At 37.4% G+C, this 27,596-nt stretch overlaps 1 pseudogene; it reads left to right on the top strand.

Annotated features, from left to right (window-relative positions):
* LOC148654915 (uncharacterized) overlaps positions 1 to 26,978 on the top strand; it is a 60,346-nt pseudogene extending 33,368 nt beyond the window's left edge.
* Positions 26,979 to 27,596: the final 618 nt, after the last annotated feature.

Here is a 27,596-nt window from a genome sequence, read left to right as displayed (position 1 = left end):
TCAATGTCATGTGAATACAAGATGTGGTACTATTCTTGTTTACAGTTCCAAAAATTGTGGACCTTCTCCCTTGTCATGGACCAGGCACATATGCCAACTCCTCTATATTTGGAATCGACATAGGAACTCTATTCTTCAAAACATCACACCCTCCACTCCTCAACTATTAACACGAAATCACCCCCCCCCCCAAATCAGCCATATATTTGCCTCCCTGCATGCCTCCCAAAACATAATGCCTCCTTATTACCACTGTAATCTTATTTACAGTACCTAGTTACAAAGTATCTACCATTCCCCTAATGTAAATTGACATCTAAAGCATTATGTTTTTATTTCATTTGGCTTATTGCAGTGTTCAGAATTCAATGGTTCTAGCCCTCATCCTTGAACACATCCCCTTTTTACCTCCTTAAAAGTCAGGTCAAGACAATTTTGTCCATGACATGCACCTAAGCAGGCTTCAGGGCTGTTCCGGACGCCTTTACAGAATTCATTCTCATAGTGGAAAACATCCAAGCACTTGGTCAGTGGTCTTTCAAAGCGAGTGATGCATATAGCCAAACTGATCCAGCCAGTTTAAAGCTAGTGTATTAGTTGTAACATGGAAGTTGAAGAGGTTACATCAGTGGTTACAGCTAAGCTGCCATGCCCTCAGCTAGGCAAGTCACACCTTATACTCTGTACATATTCTGTCCCATTACATATTCTTTTCTCATTTGCTATGATACAGTATCATTGTACTATTGAAGTGTGAGTGTGTGTATATCTGTGCTGGTGTCTCTGTGTGTTTGCCCTATGATGGACAAAGCATCCTGTCCAGAGTGTGCTGCTAGGTTCTGGCTTCTCCATGACTCTGAATTGCATGAAGTGGTTAGAAAATGAATGAATGAAAGTATGTTTGAACAAAGTAGTTAAAAAATTAGACAAATTATACTTTACTTCACCATTTATACATCCCATTGCATCTAGAGCAATCTAAATCATTTAAAAGAAGTCTGAACAGGTTGAAAAAGCTAAGCAGCCATTGTGTTGGATTTTAACATTGTCCATAATATTGTAGCCTAAATACAATTTTCTTGATGTCGTCACTTTATGCATAAACATATAGTAGAAGAATACAGAAAAAACATACAGAAGATACAGAAGAGCAAACATATGTACAAACATGAAATTCAAAACATATGTTTCTATAAAATACCTTCAGAAGCATTTACCCCCTTCTTATCATGTCCAATTCAGATGACATTCAAAGAATGTACAGATGCAGCCATTCAAAGTGCGCGGTACAGACACGTACCACAGGTAATTGGCTGCGGTATCGCGTATCATGACGCGGTGCGTGATTGGTTGACCGACAGGGGCACTCGTGGTCCGTTGGTCTGTCGTAGAAAGACTTACTGTTAACGTCTTTACTGTGCCCGTTGTAGATATTGAATTTTACCACTGAAGGGAAATCTTAGTAGCTGAGCATAAAAAGAATAGGAGCATACTGTAACGCGTGTGAAGGCCATAAACGATATTAATTTTGGAACATAAACATACAATATATAGCTGGTCTTGGTACTTTAAAGTAAAAAATACACACCAGTATTCCATTTCTCCCTAAACATTGTAAGCTTCGAAGTATTTAACTAGCATGTGAAATAGCGTGTGAAAAAGTGGTAGTTTTAAGCTTTTCTGCTAATATAATATGGAATCGCGTATCTAAAGAATTTAATAACGGTATTCGTGTGCTGCGACAGGGCTGTTTCGCCTGCTTGTTCATGCGAGCTGTCTTGTAGCCGACTGGTCTAGGTGCGTGACTACCAACTGGCAGGTTGTGTGTTCGAATCCAACTGGTGCTGGACTTTTCTTTTAACAAACATTTCTTCGAAAAAATAGAATAGCGATATTATGGACAATCAATTGACTTTTATATTTCAAAATATCGCAACATGATCGATATTTGCGATATTTTGAACATATTTTCCCTTCTGACAGCGGTTCCTGCTTCTATTGTGTGTGTGTGTGGAACAGAGTAAATTTTTATAGAGAAATGGAGGCTGGACAGTATGCGTTACAATATAAACATTTATATTGATTTAAATCGTGTTCTGATTTAAATCGCAAACGCGTGTTTAATTATATGTGTTTTTTAATCATAATCAGGCTAATGCATTTCTACATTTTCTGTATGAACCAGCTTAGAGGTTCATACAGAAAGACAGCTTGTGTTTAAATTGAGTGTAAGGTAATTTATGCTTCTAAAGTGATGGTCAGCATTTATCATTTTACTGTGCTGTAAACTTTTTCTGTGCCTAGTCACATTATTTTATAGCGTTTTTATTGCGTTATTAAATCCGGTGGCGCTGTGTGTTAGTTTCCTGACTCCCATTATTTAAACTGCGACACTGATCATTCATCTCTAAATAAACTTTATTTTATATATCGTTTTAAGCGAATAGGTAATTAGATTGCTCATAAACCTAATCGCTTTTTCTACATAAACACAGCGTGATTGCTCTCTGAAAATGCTTTTCCTTTATTTTTAAAGTAGGCTCAGATTTCAACTATAGATCGTATTATTATAAACTTTCTTGGAAAAATGTATTTTATGTAAACCATGTTTGCTATTAATTCATTTAGGGCTAAAATACGTTCATTGTCTTCCAATCGAGTCGAGTTGACATTGGAAGCCTGCCACACCCGGACTGTTAAACCAACGCATTAGCACGTCAAAGCCCATTGAGGGTATTGAGCCAGTATTGGCTTTAGTATTCCCCCCCTCTCCCCTCAATTCAATTCAATTCAAGGTGTTTTATTTGCATGACAGATGGGTACAAGCAGTGTTGGGTATGTATATTGTAACGCTTACGGCAGACAGGCACTGTGTAAGAGCCAGCGCACCGAGGGAGCGTCTGCATTTATAACTTAGTTTTTAAAATTAGTCAAGCAATATGAAGCATCTCCTTTTACTTAGTGCCTGAGCATAAAAAGAATAGGAGCATACTGCAACGCGTGTGAAGTCCATAAACGATATTAATTTTGGAACTTAAACATACAGTATATGGCTGGTCTCGGTACTTTAAAGAAAACATACACACCAGTATTCCATTTCTCCCTAAACATTTTAAGCATTTTTCGTAGTTAGAAATTATGAAACACCCTGTTAAAAGCAAGGAAGTTTTTATGCCCGTTGAAGTAAAATAAAATGCCTGACAAAGTATGGCTTGGACAGATTCCAAGTGCTTGTACAAATGTGCTAAAGAAATTATACTTTGAGTATACAGCTTGTCCAAAGTCATCCATTATTAATACTATTAGTAATATCTTCAGTAAAGGCTTTGATGCATAAATATTTCTGATAAAGGTAGGTTGTGTACTTTTGTCCAACTGAGCAATCTTGCTTTCATAAAATATACCAACATTTTAATGACTGATGATTAACATGCTGTAATACACAGTTCAAAATTAAAGGCTCAAATGCTGTACATGAGAGGTTAAGCTCCCCCTGGCGGTTTTACAAGGCGACGCCGGATAGTTAGCCACGTGACACACGTGAACTGCGTGATACCGCGACACGCCCACCGGGGTATGCCGCGAAATACCTCACCCATTTTGAATGGCTGCATCTGTATATGCAAAAGTGAATATTTTTAGTAAAATCTTTATTCCTCACTCTGAACAATTTCATGGGTGTCACAAACCACACACAAACACTCCCTCATTCTCATGAGCACTATTCACCGTAAATGTCCATGCACCAATTAACACTGCACACTTTCCTATTTAAACCCTCACTCTCCCCTTGGCCCTCACTCACTATTGAGGTTTCCTCACCGAGCTTCTCTACTACTTCCTATTCCAGAAGACTTGGATTTCACTCTTCTGTCCTTACTGGCTTTGACTCCTACAGTAGCAACCATTCTCATTAATTACTTTGCCTCTCATTTTGGGTTTGTTTGATACGGAACCTTAATAACATCCTGACCAGACACCACTGGAGACAGTTACTCACAGAGTCCTACCTACTCCAGCCTGTGACTCCTGATAATGGGTAACAAAAGTTAAACGTACTGTAAGCAAAAACAAAAAAGACATGAAAGGCATGTTTCTTGTAAGAAAACATTCAGGATCTCAATGTATTAAAGTTTGATTTATGAATCAATTATAAACAGATGTTTTGGAGGTCAGTCTTGTAGAAACATTAAAATAACAGGATTCGTTGATGCTGGTGAAAGAAGTGCTGTTTATTCGTATGCATACTGTACGGGAGATCAGCTTGTAAAAGCAAGTCTCTCCGAAAGACGTTACTCAGTGCTTTTTATACACAGTGTACTATCCTCTCACGAGGCACCAGTAATGTAGGGGTTGTGCATTTACTGGGACAATTCTTAATTGTAGCAGTAAATCACAAAATGATTCTTTTCATGGTCTTAGAATCCAGCCTTGCGGGATAACTCTTGAACAACGCACACACACAGGTACTAATACACGAGAATACATGTATTAATACATAAAATGTGCATATAAACATAACAGATCTTATCATGAGGGTTATCAGAATACAAAAGGTATATATTCAATCACAAAGAGTTACACATACCAAGAGTTGACATACATTCAGTATATCATTCATTTAGACCGTTTGGTACATGAACTTGGTTACAACTTCTACACTAGATACTCAAAACAAGTACATAACTCTTAGGAATTAAATTGATATCAACTGGTTGAGATAACAATTGAATTCTTGAGCTGTAATGCAAAATGTTGAATACTCATCCAATCTGTGGGGATTCAGATCTCCCGCGGACAAAAAAGCAACGGCAGGCTTGTTGCTGTCCAATCTGCGCTCTCTGGCTCGGTGCCAAGCAGTGGTGCTGCGTACGACGCGGTGGAGATTCCTGTGGTGCTGCTGATGCTCTCTGAAATCCAGCTAGTTAGTGTTGGCTGAAACTAGCAAGAGTTTGTGCAAAGGAGAAAAGTGATTGCGGGTCCCAGCAGGTCAGGAAGAAGACCGGTTCGTTCCTGATGAAGCATTAGTTCTGAATAATGATTCAGCTGTCCACAGTTCCAACCTGTTCACGAGGCTTGCTGTTGATGCTAACCTCGGGTGGATCCTTTGGTTACGCACTGGCAACCTCAGTCCTCAACTCTTAGAGCAAAGGAAAGTCCTGCACTCGGACACACTGGCCGTTACGTGGTGGTCCGGGCTGAGTCTGAGGATGCTCAGGTGGAGCCCTGAGGCTGAATGTCCAGGAGGCGTGCTGCGAGAATGTCCTGCCCTCGGGAACTTTGCTCCCTTGGGAACTGTTCTGCGCTTCCCAACTGTCCTGCCCTGCAAACCATTCTCTGTTGCCTGTTTTTATCTAGAGGAACTGCAGGTTGTTCATTGGTTGAAAGTTTCATGGGCATCAGAGACCCACGTGGGGTTAACCTGCCCTACCAGATCCTGATTGGCTGGTGATAAGTAACCATGCCCTCTGACCTAAGGGTTGTAAACAACTTTGAATCAGACTCTCCCTTGGAATCTCAGACTTTAAGGCGCCAGAATTGAAATTATAAAGGTTGCTGGAGAATTTCAGGAATTGGGGAGCTGTTCCTTATGAGGACACTCTATCAGCTAGAACACCTTAATTGCGAACCAAATGGAGTGGCCTCTCTGTTTAAAGCACCACTGAGATGAAGGAGAGAGGGACTGGCAAGGGAACAGAAAGAAAGCTTAATTCCTGTACTTTAATAAGCCTCGCCACTACAACAGTAACAGGTTTGTGTTCGTCTCCTTTTACTTTCGTTTGTTTGTACTTTCCTTTATTTCTCCATTACCTTTCCCAAACATGTCATATCAACCTCTGTACTCTTTTGTGCCCTACAGTATTCCTTGTGTCCACTCTCGTTTTCCCTTATTTGTATTCGTAGTGCACTTGTGTATTTGTGTAAGCTTTTGTGTAAAGGGTTAGTTTAGGTTGTCGGATACATTGTGCACACATAGTTGGTCATTGTCATGGAAACACTAGTTTAGGACGGGTGAGTGCCTTTTGTCTTGCATGTTTTTGCATAGTTAGTGAAGGTTAGTCAGGGCGTTAGAAGACGCCGAAGACTGAGTGTTTCGGGGGGTTTTTTTGGTAGATAGGTCAGCTTTCCCTCACTTTATTAGCCAGCTCCATTTTGTTTATTTTCTTTCCTTTGGCACCGCTCTAGTTCATTTTCCCTTTGTGTTATTGTGTCTTATTTATGTACCAGTCACTTATTCACTTTTTAAATAAACCACTATTGCACCAAACTTGTTGTCGCACTTCCTACAGTAAGTCCCTCACAAGAAACCCATCTGCATCCAAACCCATCCTAAATGTTACACTCTTTTACCCGTAGACACCTGGGGTCGTAACACTCCCCAACATACACTAAAACCTCTCTCCCTTTTTCACAGTTCCTCAGGCTATAACAACTCTGCAGTGATGACATGGATTTCCAGAATCAAGCATTCAAAATCTTCTTTTTTCATCAACAGAGGATACCTCTCCCATGTTATCGATAGGGCCCTCATCTGAGTCAAAAACAGCCCTCGGATCATCAACTCGATCAGGAACTCACAACTGCATTCCTTTGGTGTTTCCCTACCACCCTAACACACTTTCTATCCCCTGGACTATTAACGACAACTTTTCCATCTTACAGAATGATCCCTCCATCTGTACCCTCTTTTCTGACTGATCAATCATCTCTTATTGCCGACCACCAATCTGCATAAACTTCTTGTTCACAGCTCCCTTGACCGCACTCCGCAATCATCCCCTGCAACAGAACTCGCTACATCACCTGCAAATACATATCTAACACCATGCTCATTCAAGGCCCCTCAAGACAATTGCGAATCAATCAGACGACATCTTGTACCTCCAGCAACCTTATTTACTGCATCTCTTGCAGAAAATGTCCAGCTTTCTATGTTGGGGAAACAGGAAGAAGACTAGATCTCAGACAACTGTTAGGGCTGTGAAGATGAAATATTTCTCCAAGCCAATAGTTTGTCATTTTACTTCCAATGGTTGTGATCACATTGATTTCTCCATTTGCGTTCACAAAGAAGGGTTTCTTAACTCCTATGGCAGAAAGACATCTGAGACCAAAATTATCCTGAAATTATCCTGAAACACCTTCCCCCTTCTCTTGACTACAGACTCGTTTTCATCTAATCCTTTCTATTCATTTGCAGGTTTCGACATCACACCTCCTGAGTGCCCACTCTGCCTCCCACTTACTCCCACCTCCTACACACTACCAGTTTTTGTTCTCCCATGTTATATAATCTCTGCTGACTGTCTTTCTCACACCTGAAGAAGGGTCCACAGCCGAAACGTTGTGTTTCCTTTCTTTTCCTTTCAGCATGGAATAAACCTTTAACTTGTTCTTTATTATGCATTATTACAATGAGATGATTTGACATGACTCTGTTCTGAGATATCAACTCTTCTTTTCTGCACTTCAGAAACATATTATGTACTCAATTATAATTGGTTATTTTTTGACTGGTCATCCATGAGAATAACCCACAGCCGCTATAGGGAATTTTTGTGTTCACATTTGAACATGCCAATTAAACAACATATGTTGTGTTGCACATTGAGGGGGCACCCTGACAGCCTTGGAGCCCTAGGCAGTCACCCAGTTTGCCTATGCCCAGGTCCAGCCCTGCTCACTGTATGAAAGTGTGTTGGATCCTGGCTCTAAAATGAGTAAGTAATGAAAAAAAAAACATTCACAAAGAATGCTGAAAAACACACACACAATGTGCAACCTCCCAGTGCCCTGAATGCTGTGTTACAGAGAGTTTTAAAGTCTGAGTATAGTTATGACACCCTAAATTAGTACTATGAATGGGTGTTTATGAGTGACTATTATCTACATGTTGAAACCATTGAAAATACTTCCACTTAAGAGACTTATGAGACAGTGGCTATCCCTGGTAATTGTATCCCTATCTTTCAGTTATTTCTGATATGTCACTTACAATAGTTATTTATGACATGTCACATAAAGAAGGTGTCTGTTTAAAATGCTCTCAAGCCAGGTAAGAAGTAATGACCCCAGGCCAGAGTCAAATTTCTACATGTTTGAGTCATCATGTAATCTGTATACAGTTGTAGTAGAAGGCTTTTACCCATTATGAACTTCATAGCTGAATTTTGCATTGGTGTGCTGAGGTCCATGAGTCTTTTTATGGGGGGTTTGAAAAGCCTTGCCCTCATTGTCATTCTCTCAAATCATGTTATGCCTTTACAATTTTATGGCATATAAGAAATGTTGAAGCAGACTATTTGCAAAAGAGCTATCAAAATAAAGTCAGAGAAGCACTAACATTTTTAGAAAGAAAGGATGTTTATCAAAGGTGGACCAGTGGGTACAAAAAACAGGTGTGAGGCATGCATTCTGTCACTTTTGTTCTGAGAAAGTCAAATTTAGAATGGCTAAATTAAGATAGTTGGAAATGCAGATTAGATTTTCTTTCAAATGTTTCTTTTTTTATTGGGCTCAAACTCAAATCTAACAGCCAGATATCACTCCTGTTTTACTGCATATTATTCCATGAACATACCCATGAATACATGTCTAGGCCTAAGGGAAGCTTTTAGCCCTGACCAGTTTAGCTAACTACCTAAAACCTACATGCTACATATTTGAATTAAAAATTGATATGAATTATTTGCAGTATAAGATTTATAAACTTTATAAACTGTTCATCTTAAAGATGTTTTACCTTGGATATATATTTCTACCAGACTGACAGGGTCTCATCTGACTGTAACATCTGAGAATCTTGTGATTGACCACCTTATTGGTGCAGCGGCTGCAGTAATCTTCTCACCATGGTGGTGAAGTGGGAGCTGAGTTTTCAGACAGCTCTCTGTTTTCTGGTCAATCAACATCCCTATCCTCACCTATAGTCACAAGCTTTGGGTTGTGACCAAAAGAATGAGATTGTATGTAGAAGCAGCAGAAATGATGCATCTCCGTAGGGCTGCTGAGCTCACATTCTGTGACAGGGAGCAGTTGAGGTTGTTCGGGCTTCTGTTGAGGATACCCCCCCGGAGGTGTATTGGGCACAACCCACAGGGAATAGAACCTGGGTACATTCAAGGCACACTGAGGGGAGTTTATCTTTATATCTTTCAGCTATCCTTGGAACACCTGGAAATCACCCAGGAGGAATTGAAGATTGCTGCTGGGGATAGGGAAGGTTGGTCTGTGGTGCTACACTTGTAGCCACCACAGCCCTCACCAGGAGTAAGTGGTTAGAAAATGAGAATAGAAATTATTTAGGTTGAGGTTTAACTTTAATTTTCATTAAAGTTGCATTTAAATGGCTACATTACAAAAAATCTGCTTTCATTATTAAAAAGAAAGTTGCATTATAATTGTCATAGACATTTGTGACAGATAATTATTAAGCATAAACAAATTTAAAGGGTATCCATTGCTTGCAATGCAAATGTATATGACTAAATAAAGAAAAAAATCAACAAAGACATTTCCTGTAGACTACAAAAATGTTGTCAAGGAAATATATGTTTTTAATAAAGATGTGCAAAAAATACAAAATAGATTTTAATAAATAAAGATATGAACATGTAGCATGACTAATACACCTCAAATAAGCACAAACTACCGTGTGTGTATGAATGATTTAAAGTTGAGTATGCCTGAATAGTTATTTGAGTACACCTGACATAAAGCCTTCATATAAACAATTTATTATGAGCGAAAGTATTTCAAATGCATTTTTACCAACTGTCTAGATATATACTATGTATTAATATATTTCTTATGTATAGTAAATATATATAGTGACAATGAAAAAAAACATCAAATTAGTATTAAACCAAAAGCATTTACTGAATTTATAAAGCTAGCATATTAAAAATGTTGTTATTGAAACTATTTTTCCTGCAACAATATAAACAGCCACTATTTAAATATTGTAAGATATTGTATATATATATTGATTTTCAGTCTTTTGCCTCATCTGCCTGTACCTAACTCCAAAATAAGCTCTCTTCTTTTTAAAGTTTTATTGATGCATGTTTCCAAAAGAACGTACGAATTTTGAAAAATGAAGGACAACATATTTACAAGTGAATCAGTAAATGACAAGGAAATGAAGAAATACAGAATAACATAATTAAATAACAGATGGTAATTCTGGCTGTGGATCATTACATATTGTTCAACAATTTTATCATTGTCTTACATGAACTAAGACATTGGGAAAATTAATTAATTTAACCACTTCTTATATTACTGTTACAAATGATTGTAGCAATTTGATCAATGGAATACTGAAGTGCAGCCTTAAATTATTTGCATCACCAATTTTATCATGTTTGTGCAAAGTTGGGATATATAATAGTACATGCATTTAAGACATAGTATATAATTAAATTTATTTTTAATGTAAAACCATTATGGCTTACATATTGCACTATTCAATGCATAAGAAAGCCCTTTTCACATGTTATACAGTTTTATTCCCTAATATGCAATGGGTAGAGTATAAAGGATGTATGTTACAAAACATTGGATGTTTTAAAGAAATATTTTATACTCCAGTCACATACTTCTTTGTAGAATTGCTAAGTGTACCACCATTATCGTGTTCAAAGAATTGAACTGACCTAAAAAAATGTTTCTGTGGAGGTAGCTATTAACCTCACGTCTGATGTTAATTTGCATTTCTTCTCCTATCTTATTAAAAACAACACTTACTGTAAAATGTTATAAAGGTTAAAAAATGCAGCTTGCATTTTTTAAAAAATCAGTGTTTTCTGCATAAAATTAGAATGAATTATATTTCTATTCTAAACCTTTATGTAATTGTTTAGATTGTAAGATAGTTGTTTTAGCTTTTGGCAACATGAAGCCACCAATTTATGGGTAATTAAAAATGTTTCCAATGAAAACAATGGATTTTAAACTGTTTTTTATCTGCATGAATATGTTTTTATGTAACTCTCAAGCAAATAGGAGCATTCCTAGTTTAATGACTAAACTAATTCCAGCACAGAAACATCTTTTTTGCAAAATGAGATGAGGTGTTACTACTTCATTGTATAATTTTAATAATATCATTTGATATTGAAATTTAAATTCTACACTTTTAGCTGTGTCCTAACATTTTGTTTGCTTTATTGTTCCCCCACATTGAGTAGAAGACAAAACTATGTCAATTGAGTATAGTCCAGACACTGATGAAGATATGGAAAGGCCAACAAAATGTTAGAATATATTGTGATCAATACTGTATATAATTGAAGTCCAAGGAAGTTGTGTTTAAATTATACAATGGTGAGACATCATTAAGAATATTGTAAACAAGTTTAATCACTACATTTCAACAAAGCAAAAGTTATATTGGAATTAGTCTAATAAAAGGTAAAGAGTAAGGTTAATTCCTTGGTTTAAATTTAAAGTTTAAAGTTTAAATTTTTAAGCAATCATGTTCTATTCTTAAGACTTTTTACAGCTTAAAGGTTGATTTTCACAGACCAAGGTCAGTGGCTTACCTACCTAAGAAGTGGTGATGGCGTAATCATAAACAGGCGATCTGATCTTTTGGACACTAAGCACAGAGCAACATATTCTAAATATGTTTATATAAAGTGTTTACGTCTGGTGGTGTTTAGGGAGCAGGAATGAGAAATTGGGGCTCATACAATAGTTTGCTGATGTATTCAGCATTCTTTTCATATTACTTCACTTTTCTTCTCATTCTCAGGAATAACCAGACAGGAATGAAACCCTGCTACTGTCTGCACGCCGTTTTCCTTTGAAAGATTATTTCAGTTCTATACAAGCCTCCTTTGTGGAGTCTATGCAGTATTGTTGACTTATAACTCATCCCAGTGAAGACAAGCTTAATGACCACACTAGTAATCAGTGTCAGTGTTAAATATTTATGATCTAAGAGGGCTAACTGAATGATTTAACATAGAACTAGTTTAAGTTGAGGCTAAATATTAATGATATCCTTTTGATTCTTTAACTTCTGTTTTAAAACTAAAATCACGATCTATCAAAATTGTCTAATTAAAAAATGTGGAGTCTGATGAAAGATCAATAAATTGCTCCTCCACTGCAGTTATGAAATTTGATGGGGACTCTGCATTGAAGGGATCTGTGACCCATTTATACCATTTTACGTCTTCTGAAAAATACTTCTCAAAGTGAATGTGGAGTTGTGATAAAAGCTCCAGAAACACAGACTTTATTTCCACTTCATTTTGATAGTGTAACAGAAAACTCACATACAGTAATAACCACTCATAGAAACATGTGAAACACCGAAGCTGCATGGGGAGCTATGGTCAACTAGTAAGCTGCTTACCAACTGCTAACTCTCGTGCCCAGTGTCATGTGACACAACCTTGTACCTTCAAATCCGCTAGGTAGTGCGCAACTCGTACATTCTGTGTACATGAACAGCGGGTTTTGCTCATAATAAATTTTTTCTTTGATCGGCGATACCTGCAATGCCCCTGACCAACAATGGTGCCTCCCCGAGGCGGCACAATGCAGCGTTTGGGAACTACTGCCTTACAGTATAGCAAAAAAGTGCTTGTGCTCATTAAACACCTTATAGCTCATCCATGCTTAACATGGTATAGGTGTATCAAGTGTTTAACTACACCTAACTGGATATCTTATCTTTTAGGTAAGACAACTGGCATTCTTTGGAATGTTTGGTCAGACTGACTGAAACTCCACAGCAGTCCATTATTTTGTTAATTGAGACAATCAAACTGGCCACAGTCCATGTGGACAGGCAATTTTATTAATGGTCTACAATGAAAGGACAACCTTTGCGTAGCTTAATTAAAACTTTTAGAGATGGTACAGTACCAAAATGAGTCCTAATGCCAAGGGGAAATCCAGGGCAAAGTCCAAAAGTCCAGAACCGGATAATCCATCCAAGACAAAAAGAAGACAAGGTTAAAAACTGGAACAGGATCCGGTGCAGGGATGGGGAATAAAAGCGGGATAATGAAGCCAGGCGCTCTTAGCTCTGAACCCCAGATGGTCAGGACACCGTGATGAAGCTTATGCCGTCAGGCCACTCCTGGACCCACTGGTAGGTGGGCTTCTGGGAGTCCATCTTCCAATGCTGAGCCAGGAATAGTGAGAGTGTCTGGCTTAAATAAGGAGGGACAGGATGGGAGGCACATAATCAACTAAAAGAGGAGGGATTACAATTGTGACAACATCAGGATTTTTTCAGAACACATGCAATGACTTAATTGTGAAAGCAAGTTTGTTTGTAATGTATAAATCCATATTACATCATGTCTGACAGTAATTTTGTAAGGGAAATCCCTGACATGATTAATTATTTTGTATCTTATATGTATTGTAAATTAATTAAACCTTGGGTAATAACATTGGAAACAAAATAATGTTTATTATAGCAAGGTGGACTACAGTCAAGCATCTTAAAAGAGCTCTTCTCATTAGTTTCCATTCTACCTTGTTTTGGCCAGACAGCTAAAGATGCTGACAGAACATAACATCTAAAATAGGTGTTGGAGGTGTTTATGCATGATATTTCCTAAACCCCATTCAATACTATGCCATTCATCATCATGCCTTTATCACCACATGATATAATTGGCTGTAGTGTTCATTTCTCATAAAGGTAATGAAGCAGTGCTCAGCTTCGACAGTGTCAGACAGGTTCTTGCAGCCAGAGGAAGGGTGCAGGTTATAACAGGCTTATGCACAAGACAAATAACAGCATTTTACTAAATGTTCAGTTATTTTACATGCAATAAGGAGGACCAGACAGTAAATACATCCTAGTAGGTCTGTTTGAAAGCTCTTAGTGGTTTTCTTAGCTGTTATTTTTAATCATATTTTGGAAAGGTGATACAGGGTTCATGCATACAAACCAAAGAGGGAGACTGATAAATACCTATGCTGGTCTTTGCTTGAATTGCATCAGTAATCTTTCCTCAGGACATCTGCTGTACATTTTGCACACCACTGAAATTTGGTGGTTTTAATTCTGGTGGTGTGACAGATGATGGAGGATATTAGTTCTTGATATTGTGATGGGAGACATTTATCACACTCATCACTCCCCTCAAATTTTTTCTTTGTTGGGTATGTGCCACTTTTAGCAGAGGTGTTGCAATGTCTTTGTCTGATACAAATAGTCAATGTGTGCTGAAGGACAAGGTGCAAAGCAGGCAAGTGGGCAAAGTGCAATAGTGATGTTGACTTTAACCAGCATGTTATTCAAACAGATGGACAGAAGAAAAAAAATGAATGCAAAATGTTTCACGTTGTTCTAATAGGCATCTCAGGTTTTTCTCAGAATTGCATGCATATGGGACTAAAATACTATCTTGACTAAACATTTTATCGCTCTGTAAAGGATATCACGACAGCATTTATAAGCTTCCTAGTTGCCATGGCTCACAATTCAAAAGGCTACTTATACAATGATATATGAGACGGGGAATATCCTTAACTTAAACCTGTTGAATGGAAGCTGCCATTCTGCAGTTTATTGTAAACAATAGCAGATTATTTAACAATTTTGTAATAATAGAATAATAGTGAATAATAGCTCCCAAAGCTGATTTACATGACTTTTCCATTAAAAGCATCATTGGTAGATTGATCTGCGGTTTAGTACCAGTGCTAATTAAATCGCAAATAACAACACGGCTTGTTATGCCACCTGGAGGGAGTGTCTTGCAGCTTACTATGAATGTGAACGTAAACATCCTAAATATGTTTTTTTCTCTGTACTTTAACACAGAAACAACACCAAATGAACATAATGAGTTGCCTGTTGCTTACTAGTGTCAAAGCTTCCCTTTAGTTTTCTGAGGTAAATAGTAGGCTTCAATATACTTGACTATACAGTCCTTACAAGATCAAGAGAAAGAGAAAAAGAAAAAGAAAAGGAAGAACACAAAAATCAAATCAATAAAATCGAGAGTAAAACTAGTACAACTACAGTAGTTAAAATAAAACCTAAACTAAAAGTAAAATTATACATTAAAAATAAAAATTCAGTAGTAAACGGAAAGTGAGTTTTAAAACTGCCAAAAATCACAGTTTCTAATGGATTTGGTCAATGAGCTCCAGTTCTTTACAGATCTGACCTTCTGACATTACTAACATGAGTTTCAAATAAGAATGTCAAAAGTAACACCAGAATTCATCATTTTAGATTCAATCAGATTTTTAGATTTAGATTAGATTTTAATCAATTAAATCAATTTAATCAATTAAATTCACCAACATTGGAAACATCATTGAAGTCACCACCTTCCTGTGTAGAAATCATAACATTAATGTCTGATTTTGTCTGTAATGAAATATCTCATGAGCACATTAGTAAACTGAAGTCCAAAATGCTGACAAAGAAACAACTTATGAATTTTAATAAATACATAAAGAATTTCGATTTAAAACAGCCATAATTTACAAAATGCCTCCTGGTAGGAGTTTAAATTTTAAAAGCAAACTGCTAATGTCTCAAAATCCAGGGAAATCTAAGACGTTAACCAGCTATTCATCTCCATTAAACATTCAACAACTTCCAACTATTTATCTGCTAGACCTGGGAACAGTGCCTGCAATTGTGTGGTCCAGTGGATTCATAGTTCAAGAGGGGACCAGGGGATGGGACTTCACTTCGGACCCATCCTCAGCAGATGATTCCTTTGGTTCTCAGGCATTTGGTGGAACCTGAGAAGGTTGTCCCAATCAGATCCAGGCTCTTTTCCAGAAAACTGTATTCCATCAGACTGCTATGACAGTGTACTCCTGGCTGGTCTCCAGAGAAGACTCGTCTGAGGGCATGTGCCTTGAATCAACCTGGCCCATGGTGTCCCCAAGTCCAGTATGAACTATCCTTCCTGGCCTCAGAGGTGTTGCCCTCTGGACAAAGTACAGTTCTGCATCCTGGTGGCTCTTCCTCATCCTGCATCACCCTGTATCATCCTGTACCTTTCCTGCACTTTCCTTCCCTGCATTCCGGTCTTTCAGTCCGTCTGCCTACAGATGCAGCCATTCAAAGTGCACAGCACAGACACATACCGGAGGTAATTGGCTACGGCCTCGCGCATCATGACGCGTGTTGACGCAAAATACCGCAGTACGTGATTGGTTGACCAACAGGGGCACTCGTGGTGCGTTGGTCGGTCGTAGAAAGATTTAAATGTCTTTACTGTGCCCGTTTTAGTATTGAATATTTAAATGGATTTTTACCACTGAAGGGAAATCTTAGTAGCTGAGCATAAAAAGAATAGGAGCATACTGTAACACGTGTGAAAGCCATAAACGATATTAATTTTGGAACATAATGAGCATGTGAAAGGCATGGTGAATCGGAGATTCTCAAAAATTACTGTACTTTGCATGATTGGAAACAAATGCGTGATTGCGAAATGCTGTAGTGTTACTTTTACAAAGACAGTCAATGAAAAAAAGAATGTGGACCAGGGCAATACTTTGAGTTTACAGCTTGTCGAAGGTCATTCATTATTAATACTATTAGTAATATCTTCGTTAAAGACTTTGATGGCGACAGCTCAAACATGAGAGGTTGAGCTTTATTAGATCCACCTTGCGGAAATTCCGGATACTATTATTTTATTTGCGGTACCACATGGTATTATGAGGTACTATACGAGAATTTATGGTAACTCGCGGTAGGCTGCGTCAAGCGCACCGCAAAATAATGCGGTATCGCCCACTTGTTTTGAATGGCTGCATCTGTACATCCTTGGTGATTCCAGCATCCAACCTGTTTTGTGCCTGAGGTGCAGTGAGCCTGCCACTCTCTTTGGACTGTGTCACCCTTGATATTTAGGTGCTGTATGTAACACCTATAGCATTCACCCCCATCCCCAAAGGGGTGGTGCTGGTCATAATAACAGTGTCTGATTTGTTCTTACAGTCTCCATGACTCACATTATTCCCCCTCACCTCTGTAAAGAAATGCTTGGGAAAGTCACACTCTTCAGTGCAGGGGCACAGACTTTTATTTCCATGTTGGTACATGGTTTCTATTATAGTCCTTTGATTTGTAGTGGAAGACAAAGGCACTTACTAGATAACTCATTTTCCTGGCAAAAAGTGTGTACTCCTTGACAATGCTCAACAATGAAGGAAATTTTTAAAGCCTAACACATGGATCAATTATTTTTGTCCTTCACTGTGTAAAGCCATTGGTGAGCATTATCTATTTCACATGTAAATTGTTGTCCTTGTAAGTAATATTTTAGACTGTCTAAACCCCGATAACTTTGCCAAATCTTATGGATCCATTGGATTTTGGAATAAATACAGTGAGACTGCTGTGATGGATTGTAGATGGTTCAATGACTTTCAAAAGGAGCATGGTGTTTAGATCAGATTTAAACATTTCCATCCTATCATGTGGTACTCGGTTTCTCCCTTACAGGGGTTTTAGTGTTTATTTTCATTCAATGGAAGGGGTAAAATGGGTGCTTTCTGGAGATTCCATGAAAAGAATAGTGCATGTGTGCTGTACTGATGAAAGTTCATGCTTCTGTGTTGTGGGGGATGTGTGATATCTGGCAGGGTCTGTGCTTGGCCTAGAGGAAATACACCATTGATTTCATCCTCTACCTGCACTTTCTTTACAAGTATGGTAGGATGCATAAGGCCAACTTCTTGTTCTTTCGACTCTGATAGTGTATTGATGTGGAAGATATTTGTTTTCTTGTCCGGGGTTACAAGCATCACTACTAATTGTCCTCAGAACAGTGCATAGACTCTGCCATTTTGCCATGAGTTTATCTACCATATGAAGCAACAACATACTGTAAGTTTCTGTCTGGGCTTCAATTCTCTCTTTATGAAATGTTGATTATACTTCCTTTATACTTCCTTTGGACTGATTATGCTCCCTTCTGCATTGCCATGATTGAATCTGGGTCTCTCATCTGAATAATGAAGTCAATAATGTTTGGAATGGGTGTGTAGGTTTGAGATTCCACGCAGTCCTCTTGCCAGACTTCTAATTGTAGTGTTCCTTGTAGTGTTTTCCCATAAAGAAGCTCAAGGGCAAGATTCCTGTTGATACTTGTAGAACCTCCTGGTATGCAATCAATAAACCTACCAGCCAATCTCTGACCTAAACTGTTCCTAAACATCTGATTAAATCTGTTAAAAGTGCTATACTGTGTTCTAATACCTAATAATTAGCAGAGGATGTAGTAGTCCTGATATGAAATGCATGCTCTTGACAGTTATAAGCTCTTGTGGAATGCCTACATGTGAAATTAACTGTTATAGACAATTTGCTACCTGTTTTGCTGATATCAGTGGGAATGTCACTGGCTAAAAGGAGGCAGGATCACAAATATCAAAAATAATTATGTTACTGTTAAGCTTTTCACTTTTTCAATAATATCTTGTGTAAGTTGTTGGAACAAAGTACGATAGTTTGTAGTGGTATGAGTGGTACTCTGTGCAGAATATTTTGCTAGTAGGAAAACTGGAATTTATACAGCTATAATAATTTAAAACACAACTAGTTCAATGAGGTCTGTAAAAGCATGCAGCAGTACAGACTATTTTTTTAAATACCATAAAAGCCCTCCTGGAATGGGGCCCCCCAAAATGAAAAAGTTTCTGTAAGACATTTAAGTGCCCACAGGTGTTGCTTACATTTTTCTTTACTTTATAACAAATCTTTTTTCGCTAATAAAGGTTATATCTCTATTAAGAGAGGCAGTTGACTTTGAAGCTGGACTCTGGTTCTGTCTGTTTGAACAATAACTATTTCAAAGTACCTGATGAATTTTCTGAATGTCTGTGATGGATTTGCCTGAGGTAACGTCTAGATCAGAGTTAGTAAAGAGCAGTATGCATTGGTCCATTTGTGGTTGAACTGTTTTCTGTTGCTTAGCAACCTGCATCGTTTTAGCTACAGTAGAGTGATGAAATTAGCCTGTGCTGACATTTTCTGAAGAACTAGCATCAATACAGGGATGTCCTGCCTGACTAAAACTGTATAGAAAATTATCTAGTTCACCAACATCCATTTTATACACTTGGTTTAAAATCAAAAGGAACACCTTCACAGTTTTACACGAAACCTCATCTGAAAGCAAACAGTGAAGAATTATTCTTCTTGATATGCTTTAATATTCCACTAAATTAATTTAAATTAACACCTGGCTACTGCCTGTGTCAGTAAGTGCCTTTCAAGCTTACCTTTTAGCAATGCAGTTACCAAAGTTTAGAAAGTAGCTGGTTAGATGTGGTGTGCATGTATAAAGTGCATTTCCTTCATAAAACAAATACTGTGAGGCTGTATGAGCTTTTTTCTAACTATAGGAATGGAGTGTTGTGAATGTGGAGATTAACTTTTTCTGTATGATCTCTGTAAGTGCTTACTTGTTGTGTAAAAGGCTTGTCTGGATCACACTCCCAAAACATGCCTTAAGACTTATTGGCAGTGGTGGTCCTGGCTGTGTGTGCTGAAAGCTGTTCCCTGGAGATACTGTTGCATATGGAGGGATAATGACCTTCTGCCCAGCTGCGTATAATAGGCCTCAGGAGGTTGCAAAATTGCTAGCAAGACAATTTAACCAATATATTCTATTAATTCTAAAGTCAGGTCTCATACATTTTTTTCCACAAATGTCCTTTAAAATAAAATCTAACTTGTTTTGGCTTCTTAGTAACAGCAATGCATGTTATATGTAATTGGTCCAGATAAGAGTCCTCTATGCTGTTTTGCCAGTATTGTACCCTTCAGTCTGTTGTAGTTTATACTGAGGTGCTGTGGCATTTCTATAAAAGCCTGCCTGGTTTTAAAGCATCAGCAAGCTACAGTAGTCCAAAATAGTCCATCTATTGTGGCTTAAAGAAGAGGTAGTTTTGATATCATCTGAGTCTTACAAATCTTTGAGTTGAGCTCTGTGTCACAGTACTAGTTATCTTACCTCTTATTGTCCTAGTGATGGAAGATTTTTGGCATCATCAGTCACCAGGGCTGAGGTTAGGTGATGTGTTGGTCTTAGATGCCAAAATGCAGCAGAGATCTGATGATATCTAGAGTGTCAAAAAGTATTAAAGAGCAGGGATAAGAGGAAAACCCAGAGGTGCAATCTGTGGAATAGAAATTCTCAAAATCTTCACTGCATTTGCTGCAGGTGATGGAGCCAAATTGTACACAAACCTCTGTAATTAACTTCAGACTGGCACAACTGAATAAGATAGCATTTTAATAGTGTATTTTCTCATTCCTATACACAGCGCAGTGGCATTTTAATAAAAGCTATTTAGAGTGTTTAATAGGCAAAACATTGTAATTAGTCTTTAAGGTCATTTTTTAAAAAGTCTGTGAATAGGGCTGACAAGCATATTGTCCAATGTCTAACATAAATAAACTCTATAAATTTTGAATTTCTAGTAAATATATGTTTATTTACGGAATGGAATACAGACAGAAATGTATGATATCTTATAATAGAGAATAAAAAAATCTAGGAATGTTTGTCCATAATATAACAAATATGATATATACCAGCAAACCTACTTTGATTTGCTAAATAAAGGAACAAGCAAAGGTTTATTCCATGCTGAGAAGAGAAGAAAAGAAACACAATGTTTTGGCTGTTTAGCCTGTAAATCTAGCAAAAATGTTGTGATTCTTTTGTTCTCATTTAGAGACATCTAGAATTTAAATTGAGGGAAATATTTTTTTCAATTTAAAAACTATGTAATGCAGCAGTACAAACATAATCAGAACATTTTATCCACTTTTGATCTATGTGCTATGCAAACAATGTACATAGTACAGGGACCGATAGTATGTCAGATAATCAAAAATGTCGGATAATGCGGAAACTGAGTAGACAAATCATAGATTAATGGAAGTGCGGCATAAGCATGAAATGATTTATCTATTTATTTATCTAGTGAAATACTAAAATAAGACACTATTGATAGTTATTTAAAAAAACAAGCAATTGGAATCTGTTTCCCAGATGTGCTTCTTTTCCTTGTGGCAAGGTCTCGCCAGCATCTTAGTAACATGACATCAGTAGCAGTTGCCTCCTCTTGTTGTTCAACACAAGTTAGTGCCGCTATGAGAGCTTTGAACCCATTGCTATGACTTATTCTTTCTTTTCACTTGTCATGTTTCTCAACTAATACAATTATATTAAGGCAAAAATAAAACGCAATCACTGTATGTGCAATACAAAAATAAATTATGAGCGCAAACGAGCAAGCGAAGCTACTTCAATGGCAGTATGCATGGTGATTGGCTATTTGAGATAAAACGGAATGTCGGATAATCGAGAATCTACTGTACTTCAAATGTTTAAAGAAAATCAGAATACCTCTTCAAAGGAGTGATATATACGTACTGGTTAAAAAATATCCTTCACTCAATGTTAAATAAAGGGACTTGTGAGGATACTTAATTCAGGTGTTCAAAATGATTAAAGCTGAAGACAAACCAATTTATTGTTTATCCAATTATGTTTTGCTCAACAATTAAAATAGGATTGTGGAGTCACAAATGGAAATAAAGAGAAACACATTTAGGGTTGAAAATGAAAGGTCCTTTCTGGCATAAATAGGATTGAAGGTTTGGTATAGTACATACTACTCTGCCACTGTGGAAACTTTTGACAAATTAGTGCATGAGATTTTGGGACTCAAAACCCATTATATGGGAAACATATAATGCTAAAACTTCTAACTTGTAACAGAACTTACAATCTGCAAGAGAAAAGTAGTGCACATTTTTTAAAGTAACAATTGTACAATTTGCAGTATACATAATATAAAATCTATTCATATACAGCCTAATTTATCATTCTTGTAACCAATTTAAAATAAGAGATGCACAGACGTAGAAAACCATAAAGAACCTCAGGATATTCATTGAATGCTCTGAACAGAAGCAAATGAGCACAGCAAACAGATGTCTGTATTCCCACATCAATTAGTTGTAACTGGTGAAAGTTCCCACCAACACATCTCAGAAATAAGGTGAAACAAACAGCTGCTTTCTCACATCATCAACCAAAGATGATTTTAATTATGACTAAGATTAAGCATCTGAATTTTAATATTTAAATCATTGTAAAAGCTGAACCTGCTTTTAGAATGTTGGGAAAACAAGTAGTTTTGAGATTTGTGTTCATGAGTATACACAAAAGTTAAGATATAATTATGAAGTTATTTCTGCACACTACCTGCTTCCAATTTGAACTTCCCTGTAAATTTTAAGTAGAATCACACTTGCAGCTACAGATCAAGATTGTTCTAGACCAGTGATTCTCAAACTTTTTGGACCAAGTACCACCCCTAATCCAACCAAAGCATCCAATTACCACCTACAAGTCATCATCTCATAGGAACCCCAGAAATTCTCAATGACCAACATGAGCGCGTGCACACACACTCACACATACATATAATTAATATTATAATAATAAACTTTATTTGATATAGCGCCTTTAAAGGTGGCTTCTCAAAGTGTTTTACAGAAAAAAAAAAACATTAACAACAACTAATAAAAAAGCACCATTTCAGTGAGAGGGGTGAGCCTGTTTAGTTGAGCAAAGCAGATGTGAATTAATTTTTCGAGCCTTGATACAATTCATAACCGAGTCTAACAGATATATTAAATCGTCAGGCATTTTCTTGACGGCAAAGGTCTCGCGGTGGATGTTGTAATGCGTACAATCATTTCTGGAGCAACCTCTCTAATTCGTGCAACTACACCGTTATGTCGGCTTGTCATCGCTCTAGCACCGTCTGTACAAACTCAGACGCATTTTATCCAGTCGAGGCCATTCTCTTCGATAAATTCATTCAGAAGCTGAAATATGTGCTCTCCTGTAGTTCCTGTTGGTAGCGATTTACAGAACAGAAAGTCTTCATGGGACATGCCCTCAAACTCGTATCTAACGTAAACGAGCAAATTGGCCAAATCTACTACAGACTCATCTAATTGCAGTGAAAAACATCTGCTCATCTTAACGCGCTCTATCAGTGTACTTTTGATATAATCCTTCATTTCAATAATTCTATGAATGACTGTGTCTTTCAGGGGGAGGGGGGCAGCAGGTCGAGCTGTTTAGCAGCTTTTTCTCTACACATAATATGTGTCAGCTCTTTTGCCAACGGTAAATAAGGTTCTTCAAAAATAGTGTAGCTTACCTGCTTTAGCAATACGCAAGCTTGCATTTTTCCGCGTTTCCGTTTTTATTTCCGTATTTATTTAAAGTTTTTATTTCATGCGCATGGGAGCGAAACACAGAGACACTCGGTGTATTTTTCTCAAATTAGAACAGTTCTTAAATATTTTTCTCTTATCACGCTTTCGTGAGCTCACAAGATTACCTGCGTTCGTAGCACGGATTTCTATGCATTCCTGTGTTTACAACGTTGGCATTGTTCCAAAATCACGCATATTCTCCTTTCTCCCTATTTGCTGGAGATACAGTAGCTTTTTTTAAATACAATTGGTCACTTGCATCCGTAGCACGCATTCCTATAGAGTGGTATAGAATTACAGAGTATCTCTTGTGTCCACTGAAGAATTAGCATGCACTGTATCATAGTACGTAGGCTGCGTATTCGACACGTATTAAAATACAAAATATGAAAACCCGTCCCGATTTTTCAGCGCACACGACACAGTTCCAGGGTCATTTGGCGTACCACTTGGCGGCACTCCACGTACCACTGCCGGTACGCGTACCACAGTTTGAGAACCACTGTTCTAGACCAAACCTGTCCCTCAGGTTGCATATGGTAACTACTTGTAGCTGCAAACTTTTAGGATTATCCTGTGACAGAGCACTTTTGAGTGTACTGTACAGTGTGTAACTAATGTGCTTTTGGATGTGACAGACCTGCTGTGCCCCTGACTACTCCTGGTCAATTATGACTCTCAAACTCCTAATAGTATGGATTATGTATGACAACTTTTCCAGGCAATACCATCTATCCATCCTTCATTTCATCCATATTCTAAACCACTTTATTTAGTACAGGGCTGCAGGGAAAACAGCAAGCAGCAGGAGCTAGGGGAGAATATGCAAACTCCACACAGATGGCACCCTAGAAATTGAACCCAGGGACCCATTGCTGTTAGGCAGCAATGATAACCACAGTGCGATCATGCCAGCCAGGTAGGTCCAATTGCAGTAACATAAAAAAAAACAAAATTGTGTTGGGAGGAGTCTAAGATACACTTGCATTTATTTGCAAACATTATTTTTATTGAAAGAAGTACTGGTATTTTCATTTTACCAGTGCAAGAACTATTTCCATTTTTGTTATTCTTTTTATATTTCACTGACATAGAACATGTATTTTGCAAATATAATTGTCAATAAGTCTGCATGATGGCATGCAGGCATCCTGTGGTGTGTACTACTGCTGTCCATGGCAACAGTCCTACTGTTGTATTTGTATGTGTGCCAAATTTAGTTGTTCACAATTTTTGTGATACATTTGTCATAAAGCAGCATGGATGTATTGTTAGGGCTCAGGCCCAGAGGTCGGTGGGTTCAAGTCCCTTGTGGGATACTGCTATTGAACACTTGAGCAAGGTACTTCACTCAAATTGTTGCTGTATAAATGGATCTCTAGATCACCAGTATATATGAGAATCTGTTCCCAGCTGCCTTAAATGGTCAAAATAAAGAATAAAAAATAATATACTTACTAAAATAGTTATAAGACTCTCTCAGAAATTATGTATGTTATATTTAAACTCACAGGAAAGATACATGATATACAGTAGTCACACTGATTCACTAAACAGACATGGGTAACAGGCTATTGGCACTCTTTCCCTCACTAATACAATCACACCAACTAAGATCATCATGCCCGAGTTATGGAAGGGTTCCGTTCTGCTAATTTTACTTAACCCAGATCTTACGTAAGTGGAAGCAACCCTTTCTTGGCTGTTGTGTGAAAACACACAGAGAATTACTATTCTTGATTCTACAGCAATTCTCTTTTATTTTTCTTAATTATATCTGCAAGTGAAGGAGCAAACTTTCAGGCACACCAGGTTTAATAAACAAAGGTTTATTGTCTTTTAATTGTTCAACAGGTACTGTACAGATGTAGCCATTCAGAATGCGCATTAAAACCCTGTTACGCACCACAGGGGCTGTGTTTTACCGCAGCATGTGATTCACTAGCCAAAGATAGGTGGCACTTGTGGTGCATTAGATATTAATGAAACAATTGCTTAATTTAATCTCTCTAATGTGCATTTTTAAATACACTTAATATGGTATATTAATATGGAATTTTACAATTAAAGGGAATTTTTGGTAGCTGAGCATAAAAATAACAGGACAATAACATCTCTGAATGTCATAAACTATATTAATTTAGGAATATAAATATATTATACATACTGTATATGACTGTTAGTGGTAGCTAAAATAAAAAAAATACACAACAGTATTCCACTTTCTTCATAAACATTTTATGCATCAAAGTCTTTAACTCGTTCACTTACTGTGTTTATTTTGGAAATGTGATTGTTCTGACTATATTAAGTTCATATACATTATATAAAGCTATAATGTTTTAACCTTTTCTATGATTACTTGCTGTCGTTATTTCAATAACAAAACTTTTTCTAATCCACGTAATAGGGAATATACAGTAATATGGAATTGTGTTACTAAAAAATTAATAACAATATTAATTTAAGGATCTATGTGTAATATGTTAATATAGCTGGTAGTATCACCATATTCCACGCTCTTTGTAAACATCTGCATCAATATTTTGACTCTTTCACTCATGATTACTTTGGAAACATTTAACCTGTTTATTTCAGCAATGTTTCTAAGCGATGCTTTAGTACAATGGATTTGGTACGTGCGTAACTGGGAGGTCGTTGTTTGATTTCTGCTTGGGGTACACGTTTTTTTTAAATAGTAAATATTATGTCACTATATTGACTTTTTAATTTATTTTTATATATCACAATGTGTTCAATGTTAAATGATATTATTAAAAACATGAATGAGCCAACATGAATACTATCAACAGTAGGACTAAAAACCAGTTCTACCAGTTTCATTCAATTTCAATTCATAATACTGTATTCATCCCAGTGGGGCAATTTAACACAAGACTTTACAGCAAGCCTTAAAATAAAATTGTATATATTACAATTATAATTGAGAATATCTAAGTGGTATTAAAAAGACCACTGAAACTGAACTAATATGAACTAATGTATACCACTGAACTAATGTATCTGAATTATTAACCATATGAATTTATTAATAACAGTAATTTTGAACTTCTTGGATTACTAATTTTGTTCAGGGTAATTTCTTGTCTCCAGTTTTCACAACCTTTGATTTCTTATTAAAACACCTTATTATAAGACAGAAAGTTTCAGATGTCAATAACTTTAAAATGGGAATCACAGCCTTCAAACCACATGCATTTTAAGGATTGTGATTTGTGAAAATTTTCACAACTTATACTTAAACGTATATTTCGCAACTCGCAGCGGGAGACATTTTCTGTATCCAGGAGAAATGGGCAGAAAAGAACATGGATGTTTACATGGCCTCCAAAGCCTGCTACCAGAAGACAAGAAAGAAATGCACAGAAATGAGAATGCTGGATGAGGGCGACAAACTAGAGCCGGTGACCGAATTCTACTGAGACCTCTTTTTAGACAAGTGGATAGAGGTGGAAGCAGGAAATGCTTTTCTGGAGAGGCTCAAAGCAAGAGTGCCGGAGGAGGCGAGGGAGGACTTGGAGGGCCCAGTCACGGCGGAGGAGCTGAAGGCGGTTTATGGTCCATGGAGAATGGCAAAGTGACAGGGCCAAACGGACTCCCCAAGGAATTCTACACCTGCTTCTGGGACACCATGGCGGCGGAATTGGTGGAGGTGGCGCATGAGATTTTCCACCAGGGGAACTAGGAGACACCATGATGGAAGGCATCATCTCATCGGGGTTTTGATTTAAATCATGAGCAAATTGAAGGAGTATGTGAATTTTAAACACAAAACAATTCTTTCTTAACATTCCCCCAATTATAAAAGTATCCAGTTTTGGGGAATCTACGGCAAATAATAAAAGTGAAATTAAGATATTGTTGTCGTGCTGAAGATGTGAAATGCATCTGAAACAACAAATGAAAAAATGAAATGAAAAAACCCTTACAACTCAACAACGCTTAGCATGATGATGGCAGTACAGGCCTTCGTCCTATGCCCTCTCTTGAGGTTATCATTTCTTGTTGAATGGTACTATTTCTCTTTCTTATCAAGATGCATTGTCTGTCCTGAATTGTTGTACGTCCATTTTGTGTCGAGCCACAGAGCTGGGACTGCCTTTGGCTTAAAATGGAGACAGCCTGTCAATCAAGTCAAGCTGGTGGGTGGAGCAAGGGGTATTTTAACCAGACACTATTGGCGGGGAGGGAGTCTTGTCTCTTTCTGTGTGGGGGTTGTTTTAACATATTCTGGATATTTTTTGGTTAAACGCAAGGGTTTGCTACATCCCTGCCACTTCGAATAGGGTCTTCTCATCCTGCC

Source organism: Lepisosteus platostomus, chromosome 9 (assembly GCF_059453375.1).
Source record: "Lepisosteus platostomus isolate fLepPlt1 chromosome 9, fLepPlt1.hap1, whole genome shotgun sequence".
Classification (NCBI taxonomy): Eukaryota; Metazoa; Chordata; class Actinopteri; order Semionotiformes; family Lepisosteidae; genus Lepisosteus; species Lepisosteus platostomus.
The sequence above is the reverse complement of the archived record's forward strand: the minus strand, read 5'-3'. Positions and strand labels throughout refer to the sequence as shown.